This window comes from Manis javanica, chromosome 2, assembly GCF_040802235.1.
Source record: "Manis javanica isolate MJ-LG chromosome 2, MJ_LKY, whole genome shotgun sequence".
In the NCBI taxonomy this organism is placed as follows: Eukaryota; Metazoa; Chordata; class Mammalia; order Pholidota; family Manidae; genus Manis; species Manis javanica.
In genome coordinates, this window is record NC_133157.1 from 35,640,710 (window position 1) to 35,663,222 (window position 22,513).

Consider the following 22,513-nt stretch of genomic DNA (forward strand, 5'->3'; position numbering starts at 1 on the left):
CTGATGTTGGCACAACTGGACAGCTACATGTAAGAGAATGAAACTGCATTATTGTCTAACCCCATACACAAAAGTACCTCAAAATGGATCAAAGACCTGAATGTAAATCATGGAACCATAAAACTCATAGAAAAAAAAACATAGGCAAAAATCTCTTAAATATAAACATGAACAACTTTTTCCTGGACACATCTCCTCAGGCAAGGGAAACAAAATAAAAAATGAACAAGTGGGACTATATCAAACAAAAAGCTTCTGTATAGCAAAGGATACCATCAGCAGACCAAAAAGGCATCCTGCAATATGGGAGAATATACTCATAAATAACTTATCTGATAAGGGTTAACATCCAAAATATATAAAGAACTCACACAACTCAACACCCAAAAAACAAATAACGCAATTAAAAAATGGGCAGAGTTGCTGAACAGACACTTCTCCAAAGAAGAAATTCAGATGGCCAACAGGCATATAAAAAGACACTCCACATCACTAATCATCAGGGAAATGCAAATTAAAATCACAATGAGATAATCACCTCACACCAGTAGAATGGCCAACATGCAAAAGAGAAGCAATAACAAATGCTAGCAAGGATGCAGAGAAAGGGGAACTCTCCTACACTGTTGGTGGGAATGTAAATTGGTTCAACTGCTGTAGAAAGCAATATGGAGGTTCCTCAAAAAACTAAAAATAGAAATACCATTTGACCCTGGAATCCCACTCCTTGGAATTTACCCAAAGAATACAACTTCTCAGATTCAAAAAGACATATGTACCCCTATGTTTATCGCAGCACTTTTTACAATAGCCAGGATATGGAAGCAACCTAAGTGTCCATCAGTAGATGAATGGATAAAGAAGATGTGCTACATATACACAATGGAATATTATTCAGCCATAAAAAGAAAATAAATCTTGCCATTTGCAATAACATGGATGGAGTTAGAGGGTATCATGCTTAGTGAAATAAGCCAGGTGGACAAAGACAAGTACCAAATGACTTCACTTATTTGTGGAGTATAAAAACAAAGCAAGGCAGATGCACTAAGAGAGATCTAAGATCCACGAGAGATTCTGGAAATAATAGAATTTTACTCACAGATGGCTTCTCTTCAGACACCTGATTTCTCCATCATTCAATGAGTGGGGAAGACCTGAAGGTCCAAGGAGTCTTAGGAATTGAAGAGACCCCAGAAATGTGTTGTCCATCCAGCCCCTTCCTCTAGAAGCTTCATCTAAAGGAACCAGCTTTTGATAAAAAGTTTTGTATTTCGGTTGGTGGGGCCAAGATGGCAGTGTGAGTAGAGCAGCAGAAATCTCCTCCCAAAACCACATTTATCTATGAAAATATAACAAAGACAACTCTTCCTAAAATAGAGACCAGAGGACACAGGACAACATCCAGACCACATCCACACACCTGTGAGAACCCAGCATGTCACGAAGGGGGTAAGATACAAGCCCCGGCCCCGAGGGTCCCAAGCGCCCCTTCCCCCAGCTCCCAGCGGGAAGAGAGAGATCTGAGCGGGAGGGAGAAGGAGCCCAGGACTGCTGAACACCCAGCCTCACCCATTCGGACCAGAACGCAGACACAGTGCATGCATGGGGTCCTGGATACTAGGGAAACAGGGTGGCAGGACTGGTGAGCGGGTGACTGAGGCCAACGCCAGAGAACAAAGAAATGGCAGCGGCCTTTTTTTTTTTTTTTTTTTTTTTGGCGATTGCATTTTGGAAGTCTTAAAGGGACAGGGCAGGACATTTAGTCCAGAGGCAGGGAATCTGGGGATCTCTGGGCACTCTAAACCCCTGGGCAGTAGGGAGCACAGAGGCCCCTTACAGAGATAAATAGCCTCCTAGCCACTCCCCCTCCAACAGGGCTCCACCATTTTGGAGCAGCGGCCTGAGCCAGGCCACGCCCACAGCAACAGCGGAGATAAACTCCATAGCAGCTGGGCAGGAAGCAGAAGCCCTGCCTGTGCACAGCTGCACAGCACAAGCCACTAGAGGTCGCTATTCTCCCAGGAGAGGAAGGCCACAAACCAACAAGAAGGAAAGCTCTTCCAACTGTCACTCGTACCAGCTCTGCAAACTATCTCTATCACCATGAAAAGGCAAAACTACAGGCAGACAAAGATCACAGAGACAACACCTGAGAAGGAGACAGACCTAACCAGTCTTCCTGAAAAAGAATTCAAAATAAAAATCATGAACATGCTGATGGAGATGCAGAGAAAAATGCAAGAGCAGTGGGATGAGATGCAGAGAAAAATGCAAGAGCAATGGAATGAAGTCCAGAGGGAGATCACAGATGTCAGGAAGGAGATCACAGAAGTGAAACAAACCCTGGAAGGATTTATAAGCAGAATGGATAAGATGCAAGAGGCCATTGAAGGAATAGAAATGAGAGAAAAGGAACGTATAGAAACTGACAATAGAGAGAGATAAAAGGATCTCCAGGAATGAAACAATACTAAGAGAACTATGTGACCAATCCAAAAGGAACAATATTCCATATTATAGGGGTACCAGGAGAAGAACAGAGAGGAAAAGGGATAGAAAGTGTCATTGAAGAAATAATTGCTGAAAACTTCCCCAAACTGGGGGAGGAAATAATTGAACAGACCACTGAAATACACAGAACCCCCAACAGAAAGGATTCAAGGAGGACAACACCAAGACACATAATAATTAAAATGGCAAGGATCAAGGACAAGGAAAGAGTTTTAAAGGCAGCTACAGAGAAAAAGGTCACCTATAAAGGAAAACCCATCAGGCGAACATCAGACTTCTCGACAGAAACCCTACAGCCCAGAAGAGAATGGCATGATATATTTAAGGCAATGAAACACAAGGGCCTTGAACCAAGGATACTGTATCCAGCACGACTATCATTTAAATATGATGGCGGGATTAAACAATTCCCAGACAAGCAAAAGCTGAGGGAATTTGCTTCCCACAAACCACCTCTACAGGGCATCTTACAGGGACTGCTCTAGATGGGAGCACTCCTAAAAAGAGCACAGAACAAAACACACAACATATGAAGAATGGAGGAGGAGGAATAAGACAGGAGAGAAGAAAAGAATCTCCAGACAGTGTATATAACAGCTCAATAAGCGAGCTAAGTTAGGCAGTAAGATACTAAAGAGGCTAACCTTGAACCTTTGGTAACCACGAATCTAAAGCCTGTAATGGCAATAGGTACATATCTCTCAATAGTCACCCTAAATGTAAATGGACTTAATGTACCAATCAAAAGACACAGAGTAATAGAATGGATAAAAAAGCAAGAGCCATCTATATGCTGCTTACAAGAAACTCACCTCAAACCAAAAGACATGCACAGACTAAAAGTCAAGGGATGGAAAAACATATTTCAGGCAAACAACAGCGAGAAGAAAGCAGGGGTTGCAGTACTAATATCAGACAAAATAGACTTCAAAACAAAGAAAGTAACAAGAGATAAAGAAGGACAGTACATAATGATAAAGGGCTCAGTCCAACAAGAGGATATAACCATTCTAAATATATATGCACCCAACACAGGAGCACGAGCATATGTGAAACAAATACTAACAGAACTAAAGGGAGAAATAGACTGCAATGCATTCATTTTAGGAGTCTTCAACATACCACAAACCCCAAAGGATAGATCCACCAGGCAGAAAATAAGTAAGGACACAGAGGCACTGAACAACACACTAGAACAGATGGACCTAATAGACATCTACAGAACTCTACATGCAAAAGCAACAGGATACACATTCTTCTCATGTGCACATGGAACATTCTACAGAATAGACCACATACTAGCTCACAAAAAGAGCCTCAGTAAATACCAAAAGATTGAAATCCTACCAACCAATTTTTCAGACCACAAAGGCATAAAACTAGAAATACATAGTACAAAGAAAGCAAAAAGGCTCACAAACACATGGAGGCTTAACAACACGCTCCTAAATAATCAATGGATCAATGACCAAATCAAAATGGAGATCCAGCAATATGTGGAAACAAATGACAACAACAACACTAAGCCCCAACTACTGTGGGACACAGCAAAAGCAGTCCTAAGAGGAAAGTATATAGCAATCCAGGCATATTTAATAAAGGAAGAACAATCCCAAATAATTGGTCTAACATCACAATTATCGAAATTGGAAAAAGAAGAACAAATGAGGACTAAGGTCAGCAGAAGGAGGGACATAATAAAGATCAGAGAAGAAACAAATAAAATTGAGAAGAATAAAACAGTAGCAAAAATAAATGAAACCAAGAGCTGGTTCTTCGAGAAAATAAACAAAATAGATAAGCCTCTAGCCAGACTTATTAAAAGGAAAAGAGAGTCAACACAAATCAACAGTATCAGAAATGAGAAAGGAAAAATCACGACGGACCCCACAGAAATACAAAGAATTATTAGTGAGTACTATGAAAACCTATATGCTAACAAGCATGGAAACCTAGGAGAAATGGACAACTTCCTAGAAAAATACAACCTTCCAAGACTGACCCAGAAAGAATCAGAAAATCTAAACAGACCAATTACCAGCAATGAAATTGAAGCGATAATCAAAAAACTACCAAAGAACAAAACCCCCGGGCCAGATGGATTCACCTCAGAATTTTCTCAGACATACAGAGAAAACATAATACCCATTCTCCTTAAAGTTTTTCAAAAAATAGAAGAGGAGGGGATACTCCCATACTCATTCTATGAAGCCAACATCACCCTAATACCAAAACCAGGCAAAGACCCCACCAAAAAAGAAAACTACAGACCAATATCCCTGATGAATGTAGATGCAAAAATACTCAACAAAATATTAGCAAACCAAATTCAAAAATACATCAAAAGGATCGTACACCATGACCAAGTGGGATTCATCCCAGCTATGCAAGGATAGTACAACATTCGAAAGTCCATCAACATCATCCACCACATCAACAAAAAGAAAGACAAAAATCACATGATCATCTCCATAGATGCTGAAAAAGCATTTGACAAAGTTCAACATCCATTCATGATAAAAACTCTCAGCAAAATGGGAATAGAGGGCAAGTACCTTAACATAATAAAGGCCATCTATGATAAACCCACAGCCAACATTATATTGAACAGCGAGAAGCTGAAAGCTTTTCCTCTGAGATCGAGAACTAGACAGGGATGCCCACTCTCCCCACTGTTATTTAACATAGTACAGGAGGTCCTAGCCACGGCAATCAGACAAAATAAAGAAATACATGGAATCCAGATTGGTAAAGAAGAAGTGAAACTGTCACTATTTGCAGATGACATGATACTATACATAAAAAACCCTAAAGACTCCACCCCAAAACTACTAGAACTGATATCAGAATACAGCAAAATTGTAGGATACAAAATCAACAAACAGAAATCTGTGGCTTTCCTATACACTAACAATGAACCAACAGAAAGAGAAATCAGGAAAACAACTCCATTCACAATTGCAGCAAAAAAAATAAAATACCTAGGAATAAACCTAACCAAAGAAGTGAAAGACTTATACTCTGAAAACTACAAGTCACTCTTAATAGAAATTAAAGGGGACACTAACAAATGGAAACTCATCCCATGCTCATGGCTAGGAAGAATTAATATCATCAAATGGCCATCCTGCCCAAAGCAATATACAGATTTGATGCAATCCCTATGAAACTACCAGCAACATTCTTCAATGAACTGGAACAAATAATTCAAAAATTCATATGAAAACACCAAAGACCCCGAATAGCCAAAGCAATCCTGAGAAAGAAGAATAAAGTAGGGGGGATCGCACTCCCCAACTTCAAGCTCTACTATAAAGCCATAGTAATCAAGACAATTTGGTACTGGCACAAGAACAGAGCCACAGACCAATGGAACGGACTAGAGAATCCAGACATTAACCCAGACAAATATGGTCAATTAATATTTGATAAAGGAGCCATGGACATACAATGGGGAAATGACAGTCTCTTCAACAGATGGTGCTGGCAAAACTGGACAGCTACATGTAGGAGAATGAAACTGGACCATTGTCTAACCCCATATACAAAAGTAAACTCAAAATGGATCAAAGGCCTGAATATAAGTCATGAAACTATTAAACTCTTGGAAAAAAACATAGGCAAAAACCTCTTAGACATAAACATGAGTGACCTCTTCTTGAACATATCTCCCCGGGCAGGAAAACAACAGCAAAAGTGAGCAAGTGGGACTACATTAAGCTGAAAAGCTTCTGTACAGCAAAAAACACCATCAATAGAACAAAAAAGAACCCTACAGTATGGGAGAATATATTTGAAAATGACAGATCTGATAAAGGCTTGACGTCCAGAAAATATATAGAGCTCACACGCCTCAACAAACAAAAAACAAATAACCCAATTAAAAACTGGGTAGAGGAACTGAACAGACAGTCCTCTAAAAAAGAAATACAGATGGCCAACAGACACATGAAAAGATGCTCCATATCGCTAATTATCAGAGAAATGCAAATTAAAAGTACAATGAGGTATCACCTCACACCAGTAAGGATGGCTGCCCTCCAAAAGACAAACAACAACAAATGTTGGCGAGGCTGTGGAGAAAGGGGAACCCTCCTACACTGCTGGTGGGAATGTAAATTAGTTCAACCATTGTGGAAAGCAGTTTGGAGGTTCATCAAAATGCTCAAAACAGACCTACCATTTGACCCAGGAATTTCACTCCTAGGAATTTACCCTAAGAACGCAGCAATCAAGTTTGAGAAAGACAGATGCACCCCTATGTTTATCACAGCACTATTTACAAAAGCCAAGAATTGGAAGCAACCTAAATGTCCATCAATAGATGAATGAATAAAGAAGATGTGGTACATATACACAATGGAATACTACTCAGCCATAAGAAGTGGAAAAATCCAACCATTTGCAGCAACATGGATGGAGCTGGAGAGTATTATGCTCAGTGAAATAAGCCAAGTGGAGAAAGAGAAATACCAAATGATTTCACTCATCTGAGGAGTATAAGAACAAAGGAAAAACTGAAGGAACAAAACAGCAGCGGAATTACAGAACCCAAAAATGGACTAACAGGTACCAAAGGGAAAGGAACTGGGGCGGATGGGTGGGCAGGGAGGGTTAAGGTGGGGAAGAAGAAGGGGGGTATTAAGATTAGCATGCATGGGGGGGGAGGGAGAAAGGGGAGGGTGGGCTGCACAACACAGAGAGGACAAGTAGGTATTCTACAACATTTTGCTAAGCTGATGGACAGTAACCGTAATGTGGTTGTTAGGGGGGACCTGATATAGGGGAGAGCATAGTAAACATAGTACTCTTCATGGAAGTGTAGATTAAAGATTAAAAAAAAAAAAAGAAAGAAAGAAAGAAAGAAAAGAGGGATTACTCCTTGATAGGATAAAACTATTGGTAAATCAGAGATCAATGCATGCTTTAAATATCCTTAATGTTGATCACTTAAAGGGTGTCAGATGATCAGCTATGGAGGTAGTCTTTTCTGATAATATTCCTTTCTCTTAATAAAAAAAAAAAAAAAGCAGTCCCCGTGTGCTGACCTCCAATGAGTTCTGCACAGGGGTATAGAGGGCATGTCAAAGTGTGGGCAAAGGGTCTGTTGGTTTCTATGCAGAAGATCAAGGCCTAGCTTGGATACCCAGAGAATGAACTAAGATATGATATGAGGAGGAGCTTCCGGCATCAGCACTCTCTGGAGGACTTGTGCCGGGGGATGATCATCAAAAAGCCTCCACAGGGATCTGGGTGATGCTGCGGTTGTGGCTGCGTCCACCCCACCGTTTCCTGGACTTGCCATTGGAATGAGGAGGGAGATGTCTAGGCTGGCATGTGCATACAGTGAGACAACGAATTTGACCGGATCTGTACTGTTGGAACTCAACCAGGAGTTGGGAGGGGTGCAAGTTGTAGCACTCCAAAATCTTATGACTATAGACTATCTACGGTTAAAAGAACATATGGGAGGTGAACAGATCCCAGAAATGGGCTGCTTTAATTTGTCTGATTTTTCTCAGACTGTTCAAGTACAGTTGGACAATATCCATCATATCATAGACAAATTTTCACAAATGCCTAGGGTGCCTAAATGGTTTTCTTGGCTTCACTGGAGATGGATGGTAATTATAGATTTGCTATGTTTATGTCACCATATTCCTATTATGTTAATATGTGTGTGCAAATTAGTTAGTAGTTTAAAAGCTATACATGCTTAAAGTACTCTACAAGAAGATATGTCAAAGAAATAATCAATCCTCCCATGTTTTCTTCCATATGCTACCTCTATAGCTTTTCTTCTTCCTTCCTAATTACAACCCTTAAATAGAATTCGTGCCTCATATCGAATTTACCGAGTATCAGAATTCCTCCAGGTGGTAAAGATACCTTGAGACAAGTGCTGGGCATAAAAGCCACAGGGCATAAATCTGCAAAGAAGTAAAAAGCTAACCTTTTCAAACAATATGGCTTCTCTCTCACTTACCAACTTTACATTTCCCTGTATGGCCCCGGAAGATGACTGGTTAGCCAGACGGGTAAGATTCCTCAAGGGAGGAACAACCTAAGACAGGCACAGTTGCAGGGGGGCCATCAGGTGAGAAATTGGGGATCAACAGAGGTGAGGCTCAGAACCTCATCCTCCCTGCTTTGAGAGAAATCTTCTGCATCGTGGATGTTTTGCTGCCCTTGTCTAGCTTGGATTAATACTTAGTCCACAGGCACACACCTGATCATCTACATTTGCCCTCTTACAGCACTACACTATGTTTTCTACCTTTATCTTGCATCTACCTACCGCTTCAGCATTTTATTAAAAATAAAAATAATAATAATAATAAAGGGAGAAATCTGGGATCCACATATAAATCAAGTATAAAAATCAAACGAATATTCATATTTGACCTGATTGTTTATAGTTCATAATGCGTGATCAAAACCGAAAGTTTCTGTGATGACTGCCCTTGTACTGTTCACCATGTAAGAATTTATTCACTATGTAAGAATTCGTTCACCATGTAAGAACTTGTTCGTTATGCTTCAGAAGATTGGAGACTGACGAGAATTAGGCTTGAGATGGATTAATGGTTGTACATTGAGCATTGACCCCCCTATACTGAATTTTATTGTTGTTAACAACCATTTGATCAATAAATATGAGAGATTCCCTCTCAAAAAAAAAAAAATAGCCCAGACTAAGGTAGGTAGCAAGCCATGGACAGTCTGGGTGACAGACAAAAAAAACCCCAATTTCCTTAATATACAAAGAGCTTTTAATAAATAAAAAGGAAAATATGAATAACTTTAAAATAAAAAATAAAATTAAAATTAAAATTAAAAATTGAATCTTCAAAAAAAAATAATTGAATACTACTTTTTGGTAAATAGGTCTACTAATGAGAATAAAATTATTTTGGGGAGTATATACTTTATTTAGATGGGGTTCAAAGAATCATCTAAATCAACTATAAATGTTTATCTGTTTATGTTCTTCTGTAATGAAATGTTATGTATGTTATCTATCTTTTCACATCGACAGGTATTGCCAAATACTGATAGCAGTCCATGACCGTGTGATTCAATTGAGCATAATTGTTGCTTGAAAAGCATTTATAAAATTCCATTAGATTCTTCTCATGATATTTGTTTTAAAAGTCATAATAAAGCTTTACACTTCTAAGCCATCAAATTCCTGTGTGGTAGGGAAAATGAAGATATTCAGCTTCTATTTCTGAATATAAAAAACAAAACAAAAAAAGCCTGTGAAACTAATGATGGTTAAGTTTATGAAAATGAACAAAACCAACTACTGACACTACTAGTTTAATAACACATGGTAAATTTACATTTTCTGCAAAGTACTTTCTGCAATTAATAAGCATGCACTTTAAACACATTACATTTTCACAAGCCTTGTACATATGTTGAACTTGGCCTTTCTTCATCTCCACATATATTTTTGCCACCATCAGTTGTAACACATCTTAACAGATTCTACTTCAGATGGTACTGAATTGGTGTTTTCTCAACTTCCTTGAAAACATTTCTACCTGTAATTGTTTCATGCAAACTATTCAAAGAGGGTAATTCTTCAGTCACTTCAAATTCTGTGTTGACTTGTCAAATAAACAGCAACAACTGAAGAGTATTGGTAACATGGATTCATCAACAGCCAAGGAAAACCACTTGAAATCATTTGCTTTATTTTTAAATTGAGTATTGTGTCAATATTTCTGGGGAAATAAAACAATTCTGCTAGCAAAAAGAACCCTCCCTGCTAGTATAGAAGAGTAAAAGAATGTGCTTTATTATTAAGTGCTAACAGATTACATGCATATAAGGTGACCTGAAAATGACTGCAAAGTTAGGGCAAAATATCACATAATTTATATAACAAAGCAAAAATGGAGACTGGACTTAATCCCTAGGGATAATTATCTTTATTTCAAAGGTTAGGGTAAGGACTCAGACTTACTATGTCTGCAAGAAAACACCCTAAGGGAGGAGGGTAAGCAGTCTCTTTGCCTTTATAAATGGAAAAAGTCATTTTTATTTATCCTTAGATTCTCAATGTCCTCAACTCTTCAAGCAAGTGTTCTCACCAAAAGGAAAACAGTCTTATGCAAATTTATTTTCTTTGGACATACTTACCCCACTGTTACAATCAAACATCTCTGTGGGATTGGAATCAGAGGGTCTAGGGATGCATAAAGAATTATTCTTTAAGAGTTTTGTCTTCTATAACAATGAGCCTTTTGATATGCAAATATGAACTCCTGGTGGAGATGGGTGTGAAGAAATTGCTTGACTTAATAGAACATTACAAATAGATGTTGGTGGAAATCAAGAGAGAAGGTAAAAAATATGGACTTGTTGAAGGACATTTAAGAATATTAAGTTATTTGTGTAGATACATTTCTACCCCTTCCATTACCTCCAAAGCTTCAGTAAAGGCTGCCACTCACAAATGCCTCCCATGAGATGTTTTGGGGAGGTGGAATAAAAATTCCTATGTCTAAGTTAGGAAAAAAAAAAAAGAACATCTGAGGTTGGTGAAACACTAGTGAATTATAAATTCAGCAAGGGCTAGGGACTCTAGACCAAGAACAGTTTTTGAGAAATCAAGCACCTTCTCAACCCCAGGATTCACATAAGGCTCTAGGATGGCACTGGACTTCCCACTGAATGTGGGGTTGTGAAAATAAAGGGAAACCTCACTAAAATTGAGTCAGGATGCCAGCAGAGAGACTGCTCATGTCCTACCACTCATAGTCAATTTGCAGACCCTACAGGAAGAGAAGAAATTTGCAAATCCGTATCACTTTACTACCCCAGGAAGATGAAGGAAGGTTTTTCTTCCTCCCCAAGCAATAGTCCAGCCAATGGGAGACTTTTACAACTCAGCCAATAAGAAGCCACTACACTTCGAATTGCCAGTTTACACCAATGGACTTGTTTATGACAGCCCTCCCAACTTCAGCCTTTGCCATATCAAGGAGTGGTCCTCTCCTTTGTTCTATAGACTTGCTTATGATTTTGCAGTAGCTTCATGTTTGGAATTGCAGTACTCTGCAATTTCCAAATAAACCCTTTTTGCTGGTAAAATAACAGTTTTACTTTCAAGGTTAACAGGGTAAAGGGCTATATGCCATTTTATGTTATCTCAAAATAAAGTGACTACAACTAACACCTTAGTTTCAGTTGCAACATTTCATCACAGAGATTCTATCTCAAAAGCAGGAAGGCTATAAAAGTGGGACCTGTGCATAGATAAAAGTTTATACAATCTCTCCTTCTCTAGTGAAGCAAGCTGCAAATAAACTATACAAAACACCTGTCTTTTGAGATGTAACCGAAAGGCTCCCAAGACTTCAACAAAACTATGGCCTACAATATGAACAAAAGGAGAGGGAATGACTGTCAGGAACAGCTGAAAGCTAATCCATGGTGCAGAATGCTGACAAAGACAGATGGTATGGCAGAAAAATCCTAAAGAAAGTTCCAAATTTGATTCCCATCTTTATGAACCTGGACAGGTGGGCAAACCCAGGTACCTGGAGACAGTCAACACCAACTGGCAAAATGAGAACAGCTACTAATTTCAAAACACATGAAAATCTCAGAACAGAGGCAGGGGAGAAGTTGGAAGGTTAAGTACGGGGTGGTAGTGTTAGGCAGGAAAATAGGTATGAGTGGGATGAAAAGACAATTAAGGCCAGTAAAGCCCACTACAAGGGACTCAGAATTAACCAGTTAAAACTAGAAAGCCAGAAAGGACTCAGAGTTAATAATAAGTTAATCAGTTAAAGCTAAAAATCCAGAATCATCTTGGCCTGGAATATTTAAATATTCCCCAGAAAAAGAAAAATATCTTCAGGATTAAAGATGGCAGCATGAGAGGTGAGACAGAGGCTTCCTCCTAAAACTGCATATAATATGAAAATATAATTAGTACAAAGACACAGACTAAAAGTGAAGGGATGGAAAAAGGTATTTCATGCAACTAACAGAGAGAAAAAGGCATGAGTTGCAGTACTTGTATCAGACAAAATAGACTTCAAAACAAAGAAAGTCACAAGAGACTAAGAAGGACATTACATAATGATAAAGGGGTCAATCCAACAAGAAGATATAACCATTATAAATAGCCATGCTCCCAAAACAGGTGCACCTACATATGTGAAACAAATACTAACTGAATTAAAAGGGGAAATAGAATGCAATGCATTCATTCTAGGAGACTTCAACACTCCACTCACTCTGAAGGACAGATCAACCAGACAGAAAATAAGTAAGGACACAGAGGCACTGAACAACACACTAGAACAGATGGACCTAACAGACATCTATAGAACTCTACACCTAAAAGCAGCAGAATACACATTCTTCTCAAGTGCACATGGAACATTTTCAAGATTAGATCATATACTAGGCCACAAAAAGAGCCTCAATAAATTCAAAAAGATTAAAATTGTACCAACCAGTTTCTCAGACCACAAAGGTATGAAACTAGAAATAAATTACACAAAGAAAATTAAAAATCCCACAAACACATGGAGGCTTCACAACATGTTCCTAAATAACCAATGGATCAATGGCCAAATAAAAACAGAGATCAAGCAATATATGGGGACAAATGACAACAAGAATTCCACACAGCAAAATCTGTGGGATGCAGTCACGGCCGTGCTAAGAAGAAAGTTTATTGCAGTACAGGCCTAACTCAAGAAAGAAGAACAATTCCATATAAGCAGTCCAAACTCACAATTAATGAAACTAGGAAAAGAAGAACAAATGAGGCCCAAAGTCGGGAGAAAGAAGGGCATAATAAAGATTAGAGCATAAATAAATAAAATCGAGAAGAATAAAACAATAGAAAGAATCAATGAGAGCAAGAGCTGGTTTTTCAAGAAAATAAACAAAATAGATAAATCCCTAGCCAGATCTAACAAGAAAAAAAGAGAGTCTACACACATAAACAGAATCATAAATGAGAAAAGAAAAAATCACTACGGATACCACAGAAATACAAAGAATTATTTGAGAATACTACGAAAAATTATATGCTAACAAACTGGATAACCTAGAAGAAATGGACAACTTTCTAGAAAAATACAACCTTCCAAGGCTGATCAAGGAAGAAACAGAAAATCTGAGTGACCAATTACCAGCAATGAAACTGAATTGGTAATCAAAAACCTACCTAAGAACAAAACTGGACCAGATGGCTTCAACACTGAATTTTATCAAACATTTAGGGAAAACCTAATACCCATCCTCCTTAAAGTTTTCCAAAAAGTAGAAGAAGGAATACTTCCAAACTCATTCTATGAGGCCAGCATCACTTTAATATCAAAACCAGGCAAAGACAGCACAAAAAAAGAAAATTACACACCAATATCCCTGATGAACATAGATGCAAAAACACACAACAAAATATTAGCAAACCGAATTCAAAAATACATCAAAAAGATCATCCATCATAATCAAGTAGGATTTATTCCAGGTATGCAAGAATGCTACAACATTCAAAAATCCATCAACATCATCCACCACATCAACAAAAATGACAAAAACTACACAATCATCTCCATAGATGCTGAAAAAGCATTTGACAAAATTCAACATCCATTCGTGATAAAAACTTTCAAAAAAATGGGTGTAGAGGGAAAGTACCTTCACATAATAAAGGCCATGTATGACAAACCCACAGCCAACATCATACTTAACAGCAAGAAGCTGAAAGCTTTTCCTTTAAGTTCAGGAACAAGACAAGGATGCCCACTTTCTCCACTTCCATTCAACATCGTACTGGAGGTCCTAATCATGGCAATCAGACAACACAAAGAAATAAAAGGCATCCAGACTGGTAAGGAAGAAGTTAAACTGTCCCTGTTTGCAGATGACATGATATTGTACATTAAAAAAACCTAAAGAATCCACTCCAAAACTACCAGATCTAATATCTGAATTCAGCAATTGTTGCGGGATACAAAATTAATACACAGAAATGTGTGGCATTCCTATACACTAACAATGAACTAGCAGAGAGAGAAATCAGGAAAACAATTCCATTCCCAATTGCATCAAAAAGAATAAAATACCTAGGAATAAACCTAACCAAGGAAGTGGAAGACCTATACCCTGAAAACTACAAGATACTCATGAGAGAAATTAAAGAAGACACCAATAAATGGAAACTCATCCCATGCTCATAGATAGGAAGAATTAATATTGTCAAAACGGCCATCCTGCTTAAAGCAATCTATAGACTCAATGCAATTCCTATCAAAATACTAACAGCATTCTTCAATGAACTAGAGAAAATAGTTCAAAAATTCATATGGAACCACAAAAGACCTCAAATAGCCAAAGCAATTCTGAGAGGGAAGAATAAAGCTGGGGGGATTATGCTCCCTGACTTCAAGCTCTACTACAAAACCACAGTAATCAAGACAATTTCATATTGGCACAAGAAAAGACCCATAGACCAATGGAACAGACTTGAGAGCCCTGATATAAACCCAAGCATATATGGTAAATTAATATACAATAAAGGAGCCATGGACATACAATGGGAAAATGACAGCTTCTTCAACAGATGGTGCTGGCAAAACTGGACAGCTGCATGTAAGAGAATGAAACTGGATTACTGTTTAACCCCATACACAAAAGTAAACTTGAAATGGATCAAAGACCTGGATGTAAGTCATGAAACCGTAAAACTCTTAGAAGACAACATAGGCAAAAATCTCCTGAACATAAGCATGACCAACTTCTTCCTGAACACATCTCCTTGAGCAAGGGAAACAAAAGCAAAAATAAACTCATGGGACTGCATCAAACTAAAAAGTTTCTGTATGGCAAAGGACACCATCAACAGAACAAAAAGGCATCCTACAGTATGGGAGAATATATTTGTAAATGACATATCCCACAAGGGATTAACATCCTAAATATATAAAGGACTTACACACCTCAACATGCAAAAAGCAAATAACCCAATTGACAAATGGGCAGAGGATATGAAGAGACAGTTCTCCAAATAAGAAATTCAGATAGCCAATAGACACATGAAAAGATGCTTCACATCACTAATCATCAGGGAAATGCAAATTGAAACCACAATGAGATATCACCTCACACCAGTAAGGATGGCCAGCATCGAAAAGACAAAGAGCAGCAAATGCTGGTGAGGATGCGGAGAAAGGGGAACCCTCCTACACTGCTGGTCGGAACGTAAGCTAGTTCAACCATTGTGGAAAGCAATATGGAAGTTCCTCAAAAAACTAAAAATAGAAATACCATTTGACTCAGAATTCCCACTCCTTGGAATTTACCCAAAGAATACAACTTCTCAGATTCAAAAAGACATATGTACCCCTATGTTTATCGCAGCACTTTTTACAATAGCCAGGATATGGAAGCAACCTAAGTGTCCATCAGTAGATGAATGGATAAAGAAGATGTGGTACATATATACAATGGAATACTATTCAGCCATAAGAAAGAAACAAATCCTACCATTTGCAACAACATGGATGGAGCTGGAGGACATTATGCTCAGTGAAATAAACCAGGCAGAGAAAGACAAGTGCCAAATGATTTCCCTCAATTGTGGAGTAAAACAATGAAGCAAAACTGAAGGAACAAAATGGCAGTAGACTCAGAGACTCCAAGAATAAATTAGTGGTTACCAAAGGGAAGGGGTGTGTGAGGGTGGGTGGGGAGGAAGGGAGAAGGGGATTGAGGGGTATTAGGTTTAGTACACATGGTGTGGGGGATCACAGGAGAACTGTGTAGCACAGAGAAGACACACAGTGGATCTGTGGCATCTTACTACCCTGATGGACAGTGACTGCATTGGGGTAGGGGTGGGGACTTGATAATATGGGTAAATGTAGTAACCAGATTGTTTTTTCATGTGATAATCAGAGTGTATATCAATCATACCTTTATAAAAGAATAATAATAATAATTTAAAAAAAGAGAGAAAAGTATCTGAGCACCACCCATGTCTTCATTTTGTCGATTAGATGGTGCCATTTTATGATTTACTCTAGCCTGCTAAAAGGCCCAGCTATAAACAGCATAATAAAGACAGGAAGATTCCACCTTAAAGCTAAAATTGCATTTTAAAACCCAAGAAGTTAAGAAGATTCTTAACATATTCTTTAGCAAACAGACAATAACTCCACCCACCTTGGAGGCAGGGCAGTAGTCTTAATTGATATGCCCCCAGACCAGAGGATTTATCTGGGCAACAGAGGATTTATCTGAACCTGAGAGAGGAGGGGAGTGTCGGTTTGCTTCTGCCGAAGCAGGAAAGAGAGACAGCCCCAGACTGCAGTTTGTAAGCAATAAATGGTTTTTAAACTTTATTTCTCCCTTTGACTGATTTCGGTTTTAGAAGTATTTTGTCCCAGGATCACCTCTCCCCAGAGTTACAGGACCTGAAGTGAAAAGATTCCTACAACGTTCTACAACTCCCTTACTAAATAAAGTAATATTAACAGTAAAGAAAGTAATGTTAACAGACCAGGAAGCTGCTACCCTGGGAAGGACCAGAGCTGTAAATTTCTTGTGTTAAGCTAATTTTGCAGAATTACCTGAAGGACTGATAAGAAACTTAATGTCTCATCAAAGATAAACATCTTGGGACCACTTAAGTCCATACCTTTAGCCCTTTGTCACATTCCTGAAAAAAATCCTTAAGAGGGGGGAAACCCCCAAACTTCAGTGGGCACCTCACTCTGGGGTTGCCCTCACTTTCCAAGTGTGTAGACTTTTTCTCACTCTTTCAGTGCACCACTCTCTGCGGTTACCCTTGCGTAGCCTTAAACTTTCTCTCTTCAACCTTTCAGGGAGCTCCTCTCTGAGGTCACCCTCATTTTCTAAGTGTGTAGCCTTAATCTTCCTCTCTCCAACTTTTCAGGGCACCTCTCCTCTCTGAGGTCTCCTGTACTTTTTCTCTCTTTAAGCAACTTTAAATTAAAACTTTTACTCTGCTTAACTACTGTGTCTTTGCCCTTCAATTCTTTGTTGTGGCAGGGACAAAAACCAAGGAAAATACACAATGCCCCACAAACAGTGGGAGAAGGAACTCAGGACTGCCATAGCTGTGTTGAAAGGTCAAGGCACCATCAAGAGCTCTCCAGCACAAACAAAGGCCCACTCCAGCCTCCAAAACATATACACAAAATCTAGGGCCCCCTTTCTTCCTTAACTGTTCCTTAGGCTCATTTCCTACTCAAATTGGTTAATACAGATGTGAAGTACAGCCCCAAGTCTCTGTATAGTTTCTGTTTTTCTTCCTCCACAAACTCTAAACCTTGCCCTCAGATATCTGCTATCTATGTATATCAATAGATTCAAAATTTCTATCTTTGGTTCACACTGCTCTCCTTAGCTGCAGACCCATAGGTCCAAAAAATTGCTAATTTCTCACCTGAATATCACTCTGGCCCCTCAAAATTAGTGTGTAAGAAGTTAAAAAGACTGAAATGCTTTAAAATATATATTCTACTTGTTGATGTAGAAATTATACTTGGCAAAATAAAATCCCCCTTAATGTTTTGTTTTAAAAGATTGGTGTGCTTAGAGTCACCAAATTATTTTTCCTTTGGACCTGTGGGTAAAATTGTAATATTTCCAGAATATCTCTCCTGGATTTAGTGCATCTGCATATCAACAGGCATTCCTCAGGGGAGGAGAAAGGTTCATCTCCATATCAATGGGTAATTACCTGGGCAACAGAAGATTTATCTGAACCTGAGAGGTGAGGGAGTGCTGGTTTGCTTCTGCTGGAGCAGGAAAGAGAGCCCCAGACTGCAGTTTGTAAGCAATAAATGGTTTTTAAACTTTATTTCTCCCTTTGACTGATTTTGGTTTTAGAGGTATTTTGTCCCAGAATCACCTCTCCCAGAGTTACAGGACCTAAAGTGAAAAGATTCCTACAAAGTTCTACAACTCCCTTACTAAATAAAGTAATGTTAACATTATTTGTAACAGCAAAAAGCTAGAAACAACCTAAATGTTTTGTCCGTGGATTTAATGCAATCTTAATGAAAATCCTAGGAGGTAGATTTGTGTGTGTGTATGTGTGTATGCATGTATGTATGAAAATTGTCAAACTGATCCTAAAATTTATATGGGAATGTAGTAGGCCAAGAATAGTCAATATAATCTTTCAATCTCAAAGTTGTGCTACAAGAATATGCACTACCAGATATCAAGACTTATTATAAAATTAGTGATTAAGACAGTGAGGTAATGGTGTAAGGATGGACAAATAAACCCATGGAACAGAGGGTCCAGAAACAGACCCACATTTGTGAACACTTGTTTTATGAAAAAGGAGACACTATAGAGTAGTGGGGGAAAGGACCATTTTGTTAGGAAAAATTATCCAAAACTTGGAAATGCTGCAAAGAAAAGGAAACAGAGCCAACCAAAGATTAATTATCCAGGCAACATACTTTTCCTTAACTCATTATCTATCTGTTATTGATTAAAGCCTATAACTCTGTGAAGTCACATCTTAACCTATAGATTTTTGTATTGTAATGATGCAATGGAATTTTGGCTAGTAGAGAAGATTATGGTGTTACTATCCTGTAGACATTAACCAGTTTTATATCTAACCTAACAATCTTATTCTAACATTCTTTTTTCAAATGCATATAAATACTTGTGATAGTTAATTTGATGTGTCAACTTGATAGGCCCCAGTGCACCCACCATTTGGTCAAACATGATTCAGGATGCATCTGTAAGGATGTTTCTAGATGAGATCAACAGTTCAATAAGTAGACTGAATAAAGCAGATTGCTCTCCCTAATGTGGGCGGGCCTCATCCAATCAGTTGAAGGCTTCAATAGAACAAAAAGGCTGAGTAAGAGAGAATTTCTCTCTGACTCACTGCCTTTGAGCTGAGACATTTGTTCTTTTTCCTGCCTTTGGACTTATCAGCTTTTGGGAATATCAGCTCATTCTGGTCTTGAGCCTACTCACTTTGAGCCTACTTGAATTACAGTGTCAGCTCTCTTTGGTTCTCAGGCCTTTGGACTGGGACTAGAACTACACCAGCAGCTCTTTCGGGTCTCCAGCCTGCCAGCTACAGATCTTGGGACTTGTCACCCTCCATAATCCTGATAGCCAATACTTTATAATAAAATATCTCTATCTCTATATCTGTATATATATATGCCTCCCCCATTGACTATGCTTTACCATCATACTTATTCCCTCATTGACTTAAATAAAATCTATTCCAGGTGACTTATAAAAGGTAAAATAATCAAACTTCTAGACAATAACATAAGAGAATTACTCATTACCTTAGGGTAGGCAAAGACTTTTTAAACAGGGCATAAAATACATTAACCATAACAAAAAGATAAGTTAGACTGTATGAAAGTTAAGAACTTCCATTCATTGAAAGGCACCATTAAGGGAATAAAAAGACAAGCTACAGAGCAGGAAAAGCTATTTGCGTTAGATTTCCCTAACAGAAGAATCATATCCAGAATAAACAATGAGCTCTTATAAATAGAAAAAAAGACAACCGAATGGAAAAATGGCCAAGGACTTTTATCAGGCAAGTCACAAAAGAAAACAACCAACAGGCATATGAAGAGGTGCCTGACTTTACTAAATATCAGGGTAATGCATACTGAAGCCACAATGAGATACCACTACACATACACTAGAATAGCTGACAACATCAAGAGTTGACAAGGATGTGGAGAAACCAGGCCTTATATATTGCTGTGGGAATGTGAACTGTTACAACCTCTTTGGGAAGAATACTGGCAATATCTACTAAAGCTGAAAATATATATGCCCTGTGACTCAGCAGTTTTACTCCTAGATATATACCCAATAGAAATATGTGTACATCAGGCAATAAACTTACATTTTTTAATGTGAGGGAAAAAAATACCAATCTGGAATGGAAGATGGAGAGAAGATGAAGAACAAGTGAGAGGAATGAAATTAAGGAGTATATAAACGCTCAATATTTATCTGAAACATTAATTTTCTTAAAGAGAATCTGAAGCAAATGTGGCAGAATACTAAGATTTGATAAAGCTGTGTGAGGAGAATGTGGATGCTGACTATAGTATTCTTTCTAACTTTTTGTATGCCTAAAATATTTCATAAAGAAATTTAAAAAATCTGTATAAGAATAAACACTTAGAGAATGTTTCAGAGCCATTAATTTAAAAGAAAAGATCATAATACATACAGTATAATGCCAACATTGTGTATGTAAACACATCACACATACACACACATAGATTGATAAGATGTGATGAAACTGACACTTTATCTCTGCGGGTCTTGCTGCCCAAAATCCATAACCCCAGTCTGATCATAAGAAAAAAATTAACCATTTTTTCCCTGGACATATCTCCTCAGGCAAGGGAAACAAAATTAAAAATGGACAAGTGAGACTACATCAGACTTAAAAGCTTCTGCATAGCAAAGGATACCATCAACAGAACAAAAAGGCATCCTACAGCTTGGGAAAATATATTCATCAACACTTTTACATCTAAAATATATAAAGAACTCATATGCCTCAATGCCAGAAAAAATAACCCTATTTAAAAAATGGGTGGAGAACCTGACCAGACATTTTTCCTAAGAAAAAATACAGATAATCAATAGGCACATGAAAAGATGCTCCACATTGCTAATCATTTGAAATGACTTCAAATCCTGTGCGTTTTCCACTACACAACCCTTCCAACTTTACTCTCAAGGATTATATAGGTATATGTATGACGATCTAAACAAGTTCCTAGAAGCACACAACATTTTTTTTTCTTTGCTCCTGTGAGCACACTATTGGTGTTCAGAAAACCAGCTTAAGTTGAACTACTCACAGAAAGAAATCAGAGACCTAAAGAGTCTGAGACTATAAGAGCACTATTAGGTCCCACCCACTAAAACAGCCATCTGTACCGCCTGCTGCTTAGAGGCCTGATCGGTCAAGGCCACTAGGTTTTGCAGGAGTCCTGTGCTGCCATCTACGGGTAGTAGCTGTAAGCGTCGACCTCTCCGCTCTTTCTCGGAAACCACTGAGACGGGGTTAAGTTGGAGAGAAGACTAAGATGCTAATTAAATTACAGAATATATGTAACTATCACATAATTCATTCGACACTTGTACAAAGCAAATGCCCTACATTTCTCCGGAGATTTCAGGTTCGGTATTAATACTTAGGCTTGTAAAATTCAGACTTCCTCGCTGATCCACCTCCACCTCCACAGGTACATATCTGGCTCTTAATGCCGACTTCCCAGAACTCGGGCTCTTTTGCACAGTGCAAGCTGCAGACACAGCTCAGCCGCGCAGACCTGAGACACTACCAGCTAGATTCTCCCATTTTCACAGACCCTTGCCCGAGACTCCTTGTACTACCTGGCAAACACACAGACCTCCCCACTTAGGGCAAAACCGCACGCTTAACCCAGCCTTCCCCACAGAGGCTCAGCAAGTAGCCCCCTCCAACGCACAAGCTCAGGGAGAGGCCCAGTCAGGAAACCCTTAGGCTAGCTGTTTAGCCCCGGCTGGCGCTGCCTACCTCAGTCTGGATCTGATCTGCCTCGGCCCGCTGAGGCCCCACCCCTCTAGATCTGTCATCACAGAAGCTACACGTGGATGGGGCTGCACTGCAGCCTTCGCTGTGTCTCCTCCGCTCTCCCCTGGGGCTGCGCCGCCAATCAGAGCCAGCAGATTCGGGCCGGAGCGCGAGCGTTGGGGTGAGGCAGGCAGAAGAAGGCCCGTGGGAAGGAGAGGCTCCGAGATGGGAGGGGCTCCCAATGGAAAGGGGACTGGCCGGGGTTCTGCCAGGCTGAAATTCGAGGGGGCGTGGCCTAGCGAAAGGCGGAGAGACCAAAAGGAAGCAGGGATCAGGGGTGGGGCGACGGACAAGTGGAGGCTCCTGGGGAGAAGACCGTAAGGGGCGGGGATAGAGGGGCGTGACATG